Raw genomic sequence first — 12,792 nt, forward strand, 5'->3', positions numbered from 1 at the left:
CTTCTCCCCCATTAGCATCGATTGCCAAAATGGACGAAAAGTTTAGAAAGAAAATATAGTAGGTGGTCCTCCAAAAAGTGTGTATTTCTCGGCAAATGAGTGCAGAAAAATACACAAATACAATGATAAGTAGTTGGAGGAAAATAAACTATATTAAGGACCCAAAGATTAAAAAAAGAATCGTATGCCACAAAGACATACAAAGATAGAGGCAAGCAATCAAAAGATCCCAGATGGAACAAACAATCATATGGTCCTTCGAACCACATGAGTAAAAGATATTATGATAAAGGCAACATAGTGCTTTATCAAAAACTAGAGAAGCTCCCCATGATTTGTGCACTAATATGAGATTTTTGTATTTGACACAGGTGCACAAAATAGGATCGTTGCTCCCCCAGAATTAATAGAAACACACAACGAGTGCAAGAAGATAGATGAGACAATAGGCATATCAATTGCACAAAACTAATGGTTGAGCAACATGTAAAGGAAGCAACTTAAGAATAAGCTCAACCAAAGTAATGTGTGCGAGTCATGGCAAAGCACTTGAGAAGACTTAAGATAAGGATGAGCATTGCTCATCAACATAGTCTTGATGAATATGAGATACAAAGTGCAAGACATATCATTCCCACACACACATACTAGAAAATGGGTTCACAAGCTTACTAATAAACAAAATAAGAACCAACGCTTGTGACAACCCATTGTGAAGATAGGAAGTAAGAATCTTGTCAAGAGGAGGGATACTAATTGAGAATGGCAAGACCCTCATCAAGACAAGCATGAGGAAAAATAATCTTCATGGCCAAAGAGTGCATCAAGATGTAGGAAAATAAGATACACACTCAAAACAAATCCTTTCACGTTGCCACCAAAACCGAAAAAGGAAATGCAGCGGTGGACGTGAAAGAAAAGAGGATATCAGTTAGAGATGTAACTTCTCTCATGTGATCAAGATTCTAAGTAGAAGACAATCATGATGATATATATATCCACAAAGAAGGATGTACACACGAAATGGTTACAAGAAGGAAGAACACTAGATATCCAAAAAGGGAAGTCATAAATATATCAATGAGATCTTTTGCTTGGAAGCATAGCACATGGCCTAATATTTTCTTATTGTATAATATGAACTTCCAACATACGAACATCAAAGACATCCCAACTAGCAGTAAGACATCATCGTTCAGATGCTTTGAGAAAGCAAAACAAGTACTACGAGAACAAATCAAGAGATTCATGCCATGATGCAACCTGGAAAAGAAAAGACAGGTTGGGTCCTTTGTAAGAAAAGAATGCATGAAGTGGATACTTGTTACCGAGACAACATTGGATTGATGTAGTAGATAGTTGTTCTTTGATCATCCTAACTTGGCTCCAATAATCACATGGTCTCAACATCTTCCTTATAGGTGAGCCGAGCATCCAATGCATCTCCAGTTGTTCCTGGAACAACAAAACAAACAAAATGGTGCCCAAACTCATTGGGACCAAAGAGTTAGAAAACCAGCAATACATAGGACAAACTCCACACACATATGTGCATATAGATATGAATTTGAATTTCATGCACACTTTAGCCAACTTATGACAGGGTGGAGTTTCCCTTATATATTGGGTCAAAGGAGGAAAGCAAGCAAAAGAAGTTGTATATAGTAGCTAGATATGCATGCTCAAGACTCTCAAGAATCAACTCAACACAAAGTTGATAAGTCATCAAAAGACAAGATATCAAGTGATGATAAGATCCTAAAACAAAAGAACTATCACTTGAAAGATATCAATTAAGAGATACATCAAGGAATGAGATATCCATTGACACATGCCAAATACAAGGCAACAAGAAACCAATTGAAGGAAAACAAACACGAGGTTTCTAGTTTCCAAAAGAGAGCTAGGTTCCAACAAACCAATCCCTCGACAAATTTTCATGATGGCACAAAGCATCATAAAGAGCAAGACTTGCCTCCCATCAACAAACACTTGATGGGGATCAAATGATTTTATGATGGGTGAATAAAGAGAGTGTTTTAAAGAGAATAGGATAGCTCCCCCAAGGGACGTGCATTATATAGAATTTGCATTTGAATACAAAACGCACACGATGGGATCATCACTTTCTCTATATCTATAACCACACTAGACATGTTAAAAATAGATTCATAAGAGGCAAGAAAGACAAACGAAACACAAAATCCAATGTAAAGATGATTATCAATTCCAATCACATGATGGGAATACCAATTGTCAACGACAAGAAGTATTCTTGAAATGATACTCATTGGTAGATCACAAATATATCCAAGATCATATTTACCCATAAAACGCAAGCAAATGTCACTTGTAGAGCTAACATTCCACCTAGGAACAAGATAATTTACAATATCAACACTAAGTGGCAATACGTCAAATGTACACATTTTCTAGGATTGTAATATGCACATAGCATATTAATCCCCCATAATGTGATAAACAAATAACATTAACAAGTGGCAAATTAAAACCAACAAGAGATACTTAATGGACCATATAGAATTTGAATTTCTCATGAGTAAGACATACCACATAGACACTAGATAATCTTGAAGCATCAAAACTAAGTGGTATTCCCCATGTATACACATTTATAGGATTGTGAGGTGTGCAAAGCACATCACTCCCCCACAATGGGATAATCCATTAATCTCTCACAAGAGCCAACAAAAATACAAACAAGATGCAAATAGGCTCAATACAAGACTCACATGTACATGATGTACAAACCAACATACACATACTTGATTACTCAAGATAAGCAAGTTGGAAGCACAACATATACAAACGCATGCAAGGTATAAAACCACAACATGCAAAAGGGGGCAAGCACCTAACAATGTAAACAGTTTAAGTATAGGTTACCGTAAGGAGGCACATTGGATATAAGATAGAAACTCGATAATCCAAATGACTTGGCTTGAGATAATATGAATGATGAACACCCCTTAATTCTTCATTATGTATCCAAGTCTCTAATGTCCTCCATTGTCACCTATTGATCAAGTTTGAGCTTGTTGGTCCCCAACTACGTTGGGTCCTAAGAAGTTAATCACAATAGGCTTGGCAACCCAAATGGTTCTTTTCTTGACACCATTTTGAGTGCCAACAAACTTGGCAAACACATTGCCAACCTTATCCTTCCCAAGGGAATAGATATCATCAATAGTGATTGGGTTGGATAAGTTACCTCTTGTGCAAGACGAAGCAACGTGACCCTTCTCACGACATAAGTAGCAACATCTACCCTTTTCTTTCTTCCCAGTTGATTTCTCACCTCGGGGAGTGTTGGTTTGGGTCTTATTGGGAAGAGACCTTCCTTCAACTTGTAGTTGAATATGTGATTGAGTTTGTGGCCGCTTCCCTTGTTGCTTGTGACTTTGAGACTTCGTCTTCAGAGGGCAAGATCTAACATGGTGCCCTTTAACTTTGCACTTGAAGCAAATGATTTTGGACGAATTCTTGACTTGTTCTAGGCCCCTCTTGTTCTTGTTTGAGTTTACTCCAAACTCATTTTTGTCATTCGGAGATGTTTGCTCACACAGGACATTGTTGAGTGTGGGCATCCCTTCATGACACTGTTCCAAGTCTTTCTTCAAAGAAGTGACTTGGGCCTTGAGCTCTTTGATTTCCTCTGCACGGTTAGTATCAATGCAAGTACTAGAGGAAGTGTAAGCTTCAATGTTAGAGCAACAAGGCAAGGAAAGTAATTCATCACACGAGGTAGCAACATTATGAGTAGACGAATTACGAGGACTAGCACATGGAAATATAGTACTTTGACCAGAAGTAGTGCCATTGTCCACATGAGGCTCGCTTGATGTTACCTTGGTGATGATAGCCTCATGAGCTAACTTTTGCACATTATGGGATGTTAGAAGATCGGCATGAGAGCTTGTGAGCATTACATGGTTTTCTTCCAACTTCCCATAATTGCTAGTTAGTAAATCAAGTTGAGCACGTAGCTCAACATTCTCCTTCAATGTTGATACTTCAAAAGAGGTAGAGTTAGATGTACAAGTATCATTAAAAATATGAGAGGAGTAAGTAGCAAATAGAGACTTCTCATGAGTAGATTGAAGCTCCTCATAGATCTTAGAGGTTTTGATGAGCTCTCCCTTGACATTATTGCATTCAAGGAGAAGGACCTCAAAATCCTTTTTAAGTTTATCATGAGCAACTTCAATCTCTCCTTTTGAAGATCTTAAGTCTCTACATGCTTGATGACTCTTCTCAAGTTCAAGTTCAAGTTGTTCACTTTTAGCTTGTTCATGATTAAGTGAATCATTACAATTTTCAAAGTAAGCAAGAACATCTTGGAACCTTTGAAGAGAGTTATTTTTGGCTTTATGAAGAATTTTACTGATCACATAGATATTTTCAGTCAAGTCATCATCATCATCATCATCGCAAATATCATCTTTATTGCATAGGGAAGATGATACCTCATTATTACCTCTTGCCATGAGGCACATGTGAACAGGAGGAGTTGATGATGATTCTTTTGGTGAATCAGATTCTTCATTAGTCAAAAGTACTTCATATTTCTTGATTTCCCCTAAATGGTTAGTCATAGAGCAACCAGGGAGAAACAAGATATTTTTATCAAGAGGACACGAGGAAGCAGGCATATCACCACATACATTTGTCAAGGAATCTTTAGGTGAAATGCATGACCTATCAGCACAATAATTTACACTATGTGCGGTGCTAGATATGATCGTGTCCTTAGAGGCTATGCCATTTTCATCAACATATATTTCTTCACTCACCATGTCATTACCTTGTGAGATTGAAGATGCTGAGGTGTGCAAGCAATCAGATATGGAAGTAGTGGTGGACTATTTAGGATCGAAAAGAGTGAAGAGCTCATGCACCAACTCCTTCATCATAATACCGTCTTCATCAAGATTGGACCCACCATATATATCTTCAAGTTTAGTCCAAACTTCATGAGCTGACTTGCAAGTCGAGATAGACTTAAACACTTCAGGACTTATGGTTCGATGAATGGCAAGAAAAGCCTCGCAATCAAGATACATTTCATTAGTAGATGAAGATGCATCATCCTTTTTGTCGGCAATCCCTTCAAGAACAATTCGTAAAGTATTTGGGCCCATGGCCCGAAAGTGATGAAGCATACGAATTCTCCATAGGGTATAATTTGTGCCATCAAAGTCAAAGATGCCATTGTGCACTAATCCAATAGTCGACATCGATACTCTCTAGGTCGTGAAACCTAATTAAAGAGAGACCTAGCTCTGATACCAATTGAAAAGACCTCGATGACGCCTAGAGGGGGGGTGAATAGGCTATTAAAAGCTTCTTCAGATTTGGCTTGAACCTAATGCGGAAATAAACTAAGAGGGTACTTGTCAAGCACAAATCCTAAATGCACTAGGCACTGCAACGTGTATCAACAACACGATCTACCAAGATGGACACAATACAGTTACTAACAAGCACAAGTAAGTTACACAAACTTACTTGAGCTATATCACACGACAAGTAGGTGAACAACACAAGATACTAGATCACACTATATCAACACGATATATCAAGAGCTGCAAGTCTGAACGTGTGGATATAGAGGGTATGCTTGAATGATTAATCTTGTACAAGAAATGGCCAACACAATATAATGAGCACAAGAAATATGCAATGTATGTATGTTCAAATAACACAAGTAAACCACAAGTAAGGAGTTAGGGTTAAGGATAACCAAGGTCACTGAGACGAAGATGTATCCCGATGTTCACTTCCTTGGAGGGAAGCTAGTCACCGTTAGAGAGGTGGATGTTACCACGAAGGCACACCAACGCCACGAAGGCTCACCCTATTCTCCCTTTGAGATAACACCACGAAGGCGTTTCTCAACCACTAGTGGTAAGCCTTTGAGGTGGCTTCCAAACCCTCACAAACTTTTCCGGGGGAAATCACACAGATTGATTCCTCTCCGAAGAACTCCTACCGCCTAGGAGTCTCCAACCTCCAAGAGTAACAAGATCACGGGGAATGCTCAAAACTTGCTCAAATCACAAATAGCTTGGGTTGAGAGAAGGAGAGGGAGAAGATCTATCTTTTGATTGGAACAACTCTCAAAGGGGCTCACAAATGCTCTTGGGATCTAAGATTTGGAGTGAGCAAATGTGTGTGAGGTGGAAGTGTGTTCTTATGAGGATAAGGTTGTGTTAGGCAACCCTCTCACGAAGTGGGAGGGGGGTATTTATAGTGTGAGGAGAAAAAGAGCCGTTGGGGGTACTTTAAGTCACACAGGGTCCGGACGTCCGACAGTTGTCGGAAGTCCGGGCGTCCGCGAGGGACCGGACATCCGACAAAGGCCGGACGTCCGAGACCTGTAGGCATGACTGGAACTCTTCTGAGTTCGTCCGCGGCCGGACGTTCGACAGGGGTCGATCGTCCGAGGCCTGTAGATGTGCCAGAACATATTTGAATTCATCAGCATACGGACGTCCGGAGTGGCCCGGAAGTCCGTGTTATACAGCACAATTCCTACTGGTGGTAGGTTCCGGATTTCTGACGGGTGTCGGACGTCCGGCGCTCGGACGTCCGGAGGGAGCCGAATTTCTGAGCTATAGAACTCAACTTCTACTAGTGCAGGCTTCCGGATTTCCGGGACTTGGCCGGACATCCGGGCCTCGGACGTCTGGAGGTAGCCGGAAGTCCGAGTTATATGGCTGTGGTTTCTCTGGTGCATAGTTCCGGAATTCCGAAGCTGGTCGGCTATCCGGGCCTGGGACGTCCAGAGAGAGCCGGAAGTCCGAGTTATATGGCTCAGATTTCTTTGGTATAGGATTCCGGATTTCCGAAGCTGTCTGTCATCCGGCCCTCAGACGTCCGGAGGAGGCCGGATATCCGAGGCACTGGTTTTGTTTTTAGATAACAGCAGAGCAGTGGAGATGTGGTCTGAGCAGAAAGTGAAGTTGTAGTTTGAGCAAGTTCATCGCAAAACCTGTGATCCCCTCTTAATAGTGCGGGATCCCTAAGGACTCAAGAATCATAAAAGAGTACTGATGATCCATACTTGAGTGTATACTTTTATTCGCTGATCATCACTCCGCACAACTAACATCAAAGGAACTGATACCTTTGAGTTAGCCCTTTCACCTAAGCTTGATGTTGTTGTTCCTTCTTGGCTCAAGTTGAAAGCAAGACATGTTGAAGTCTTCAAGTAACTTTCCCATACACAATGCGGAAAGCCTAGCTTATGTATTCATCTTCATTTGTCCACCAAGTGAACATCCACAAGAATCAAGCATGAAGTTCTCAAGAATGCTTATCTTGATCTTGTCCTGTCCACCATGTGAACATCCACAAGAATCAAGCATGTAGTGCTCAGGAATGCTTATCTTGATCTTGTCCTTGTTAGCACATGAGGTTGTCCTTGTCAGCACATGATCATTGACAATAGTTTCAATGATATATTCGTGCTGATCCGCTTGAACTTGCACACCACAATCTTGATGACGATCACCACTTGACGTCATCCTTCATGGGTTGTATGAGATCTTCCTTTTTACGCAAGCCCAATGGAAACACACCTAACCCCCACATAGGAGTCTCACAAAGACCATGGGTTAGTACACAAACACGTAATGGACAATGCTTACCATACCATGGGATCACTTGATCCCTCTCGGTAGAGATCCCTCTCGGTACATCTTATACGCTTTGTGTGTTGATCATCTTGATTTGCTCTTAGTCTGAGATCTTGATCAACCTAGTGTTTCTATGACCATTCTTTGGATAATACCTTGAATAACATCTTGGTCAACATATAAACTCCTTGAACCCAACAGATGGACTTCAAGAAGTGCCTATGGACAAATCCTATAAATATGACTTAAGGCAGCCATTAGTCCATAGGGATTGTCATCAATTACCAAAACCACATATGGAGATATATTATGCTCTATCAGTGGCTGCAATACAAAATAACCAGTACTTCAGCAATACAAAATAACCAGAAAATAACAAGCCAGAATTCTGTAATAAACATGCAATGATAGTGCTGTAATAAACAAGCAATGACAGTGATGTAACAAGCCAGAATCTTTTAGCTAAACTAGCAATGACAGTGTTGTAATGAACAATGACAGTCTGAATATTTGAGGTAAACAAACAATGACAGTGATGTAGTAAACACTGACAGTCTGAATACTTGAGCTAAACAAACAATGTCAGTGATGTAGTAAACACTGACAGTCTGAATCTTTTGAGCCAGATAGAAAAAACAGAAGCAACTTCATGCATGTCTAACACCAAAGAAGATAGAACTAACCGGCTGAGCACACACTAAAAATCTTCTCCCTGTCTCAAATCCTTCGAATGCTACGCGACACTCAGGCGGCAGCCCATGCTCCAAGCAAACATCCAGGGCGGAATTCTCGATGCCCATGTAGTCTTTGTCGTCGATGCTAGCAGGGATCTAAAGAAGAACCAAGAAACACAGATAAATCCCCAATGTGAAGAAACCGAAACCCTAAACCTAACCCTAGCTCTACAAATTACCCGGTACATCATGACGTCCGAGGAAGAGCTGATGTCCAGGCTCGATAGGTCGTTGCTATTCTCATCCTCGTAAACCATGGCGCGGCGGAGGTGGTGGCGGCCGACGAGCTTCGACGACGAGGGGGGCATAGCGCGAGCAGAGTAGACTCGCTCTGTCGACCAGGTTCGAGCGAGACACAAAGACCGACCAAACCGGTTCGTGCCGACCAGGTTCGAGAGGGCCATTTGTTTTTTAAGTTATCTATGCCATTTGTTTTTTTTGTAAGATGTCCCGGACGGCACGTGGCGGACGGGACGTTGCAGGAACTGTCACATCATATAAAGAGGGAACTGCCACTTCGTCTCCCTCGTCTCCCTCGTCGCCTCGTCTCCCACTTCGTCTCCCTCGTCTCCCTCGTCGCCTCGTCTCCCACTTCGTCTCCCTCGTCTCCCTCGTCGCCTCGTCTCCCAATGGAGGGTGCTCATCGCGCCATCGCCGTTGCGGATCTGCCGAAGCAGCAGGAGGTCGACACGACCGCAACCGCTGTCGTCGCCGCTGCGGAAGAGAAGGAGGTGCCTGTGCCGAAGCAGGAGGACACGACCGCAACCGCTGTCGCCGCTGCGGAGGTGCCGAAGCAGGAGGACACGACCTCGAGCGGTGCTGCCGACGATGAGGTGGGTTTTTTAGATAGGGTTTTCTGGGTTTTTTATAGTTGATTCGTGCTTGAATTCTACATAGATTTATATATTGAGACTTGGATTTCTTTAATTTCAATCTTGATTTGTGCATGTGGATGTGGTAATGCTTCCCGTTCCCCTGCTTTCATAGTTATCGTTGATAAGCAGGAGATTATTTAGATAGGGTTTTCTGCTTTCATATATTCAAAGAGCAGAACACACTTTGCTTTTGCATGTGTTGGCGAACTTTTGCATTTTGTTGGCTTGAATCAACCGAATCTTTCTCTTATTAGTAGAGATTTCACCTAAGTCATGTGCTTGATATATACAAACACCCATTCCTAAATTTCGCCTAGGTCTGCCCCCTCTCTTGCATTTTATTGGGATTATTAGTAAGGATTTAATAAGAGTTAGGTTTTGAATTGGGATCTTGATTGCTGCATGTGCTTAGATTTTATTATGTGCCGGATATGTTGATAGATTTGTTGTGGTTATCCCCTCACCGGGGCACAACAGGGGCTGAGCAGCCCAATAGTGCAATGTTCTGCTATATAAAATGCAGAACAGAGAGAATCGTCTTATGCAAACAGATAAGAAAAGATAATGAAGTGATACTTACAAATTGCTTGCAGACATCACATTTTGGATGAAAGCGCTCCTTGTAACAAGTTTTATGGTATGGATGGTTTCCTGACATGGAGAACTGCATGTTTTTGTTGGTAAAGTCAATACCAATGCAACTGCTTAATTAGTACACAAAACAACAAAGAGCTACCTCATAGTCATATATTGACTGATTACAAGCATATAGTTACAGTATAGTCATATATTGGCTGATTACGTCCATGGCCAATTTCATTGTGACATCCAGCACATGTCCTGACAAAAGAAGTGTATACATAACATATAGTTACAGAGTACAGTTTGATTTTTTGAAAGGACATTTAAATCTTTGTATGAAAGATCGAAAGATTGTATAAGTGAAATGCACAAAGGACAGACCTAGTGCAGAGAATAGGGTGGTTAATGCAGCAGCACTATGAATGTAATTAGAAACACATTGTTGAATGCTTGACCTTTTGAATACTGTGTTACATAGTTTGTACTAATCGAATTACTTATATTGTAGGAAAAGGAAGCTGCATGCATGAAGAGGAAGCTCGCCAAGACTGGGTTCAAGAGCCCGTATGACTCTGAATACGACGACGACAAACCGTATGAGGTAATCCCAACTATTTTAGTTCAGCGTAAGCACTATATGAATGCATGTTGGTGGGCTTTTTAATGAAATTGATGTAGAGAGTGTTTTAATGTTGTTTGTTTAATTAGATTACTGTACATGACTTTTTTCTTTGTTTGTTCATTAAAATTTGGTAAATGGGAATTATCTGATGTTTGTTCATTGCATCATTCTGAATCAGAAGTGTGTGTTCTCGCTCCATAATGCCTATATGAATGCATAATGTGTGCGCAATTAATTTGTGTGTGCAGTTTAACTCTGGAGATGACGTGGAGGACGGCAACAAAGAGTCCTTCATTGAGAAGGAAGCCCAGAAGATTAGAGAGAAGGGGAAGGCGACCTACTTCAAGAGGGGAATGTTCAGATGCCCATACTGCACCACAAAGCCAAAGCCCAGGGATGGGATTTATGAACACCTGATGTCGCATGCACGCGGTTTATCGCGGAGTGCTGATGACATCAAGACCAGGGCAGAGCATGCAGCCCTCCTGAAGGCTCTAGGTCCCATTTAGTCGTCATCCTCCATGATCCTCGGTTTATCGTCGTCGTTGTGAACTGTTGTACTTTTGCGCACTGTGTTATCGGCATGTTGTTGTGAACTGCGTTGGAATGTGTTATACTTTTGATGTTAATTATGGCAGGATGTTATGGCTGCTTCTATTTTGCTTCACTGATGTTATGGCAGGATGTTATGGTCGACTGGTTAGCAACAAGCAACATCTCAATTCAGCTCTCTGATGTAGATGTCAACAACAACAGCAACAACTGCCGATGGGTGAGGTGGCCGTGGCGTCAACACCACCACCGCTAGTCACCAGCCTAGTAACGACCATTCATATTGGTCATTATCACCTAGAAATAAGGCAGTGCCAGGTGCTGTCCGCTTTATGACCTTTTCCAGTAAGCAAGTGATAACCTTTCTGATGAAAATGGTCGTTGGTTTTTGGGGCTAGGAGCCCTCCAGACAGCTTATGACCAAATGATGTCAAATGGTCATAGATTTATGACCATTCCTTCCATCGTCACTGACAAAAGGTCGTTAGTTGACATATTTCTTGTAGTGACAGTAGACATCATTCCCAACAAGTGTTTGGTCAAATGCCATTAAGTTGTTTTTGAACTTTATCCTTGTTTAACATGAAGTAAGAGCGACGACGGATTCTCAATGAGGGAGGATGCATTGGTGTGCAACTGTGGTTGGTCACAAGCGCGGGGGTTTGTAGGCATGAAGAAAACAAGTATTTCGGTAACATGTGCATTTTCAGTTTCATGAGTACAAGCTCTCCGCCCCTACAATTTGGATGTGATTAATGATCGCAATACGAAGTTTCTACTCCATCGATGGCACACCACTTCAAAAGTCGTCGTGAAGTTTGAAGTGCGGTTGCACAAGTGAAGAGAAGGTGACCACCAGATATGCAAATCATGGAGATCGTAAGTTCTGCTCCTCACCATAGTTAACAAGTTGTCTCCAAGGTTTGTTGTTGTGAGAGAAGGCTGCGTCAACGTGACTTTGGCGCATTGGCGGTTGTGGCAATGGCGGCCAAGATGTCCACACATATGTGCCCAGTCCTCGATAGACTTGCGTCATTACCTTGTTAAATGTGTTGCCTCCTACTACACGGGGTTGTGATTCTGATGTGACCAGCCATATTTGTCTACACGACATTGCATGGGATTCGCCTTGCAAACGTCAAGGTGATGGTCGTGAGCAGAATGGTGGTAGTTAACACGTAGGAAGCTGGGGAATGACCCCATGGTCTTGACGTATGTTGCAATTCGATTCATAAGGATGTGGCGTGGCTATTTCTATATCAGAGAAGCGTCATGAATGACACCAGACAGTTGCGACAATGGTCTATTATAGGAAGATGTTCCGTCCATCCGCTAGTATCATTTCTATTTGACATGGAGTACATGTGGGATGACATGTGGGATGACTATCGAAAGATCTGTCGTTCAGATGGTGATTCGATCATTTATTCATGTCCGGAGTCCGGAGTGAAAACTTATTTTATGGTCTTGATTGATTGGTGTGAACAACGATAAATTTGCATCATTACCTTGTTAAATGTGTTGCCTCCTCGCCAATGTATACCTTTGATGGTTGGTCTGGTCGTTACCTCGCTGAAGCCATTGCCTTCTTATTGATATACTAGCCTTCGGACGTCAGTCTTGGCAACCAAGATGAAAATCCTTCTCTTGCAAGACATTGTCTTATTGCTGATGTGTTGGCCTTCGATAGTTTTCTAGGCAAACAAAACACACATCCTTGTCTTTTTTTCCCGAAAAGGGACGTTTTATTACTTAAAAGATTTAAG

This window comes from Hordeum vulgare, chromosome 6H, assembly GCF_904849725.1.
Source record: "Hordeum vulgare subsp. vulgare chromosome 6H, MorexV3_pseudomolecules_assembly, whole genome shotgun sequence".
Classification (NCBI taxonomy): Eukaryota; Viridiplantae; Streptophyta; class Magnoliopsida; order Poales; family Poaceae; genus Hordeum; species Hordeum vulgare.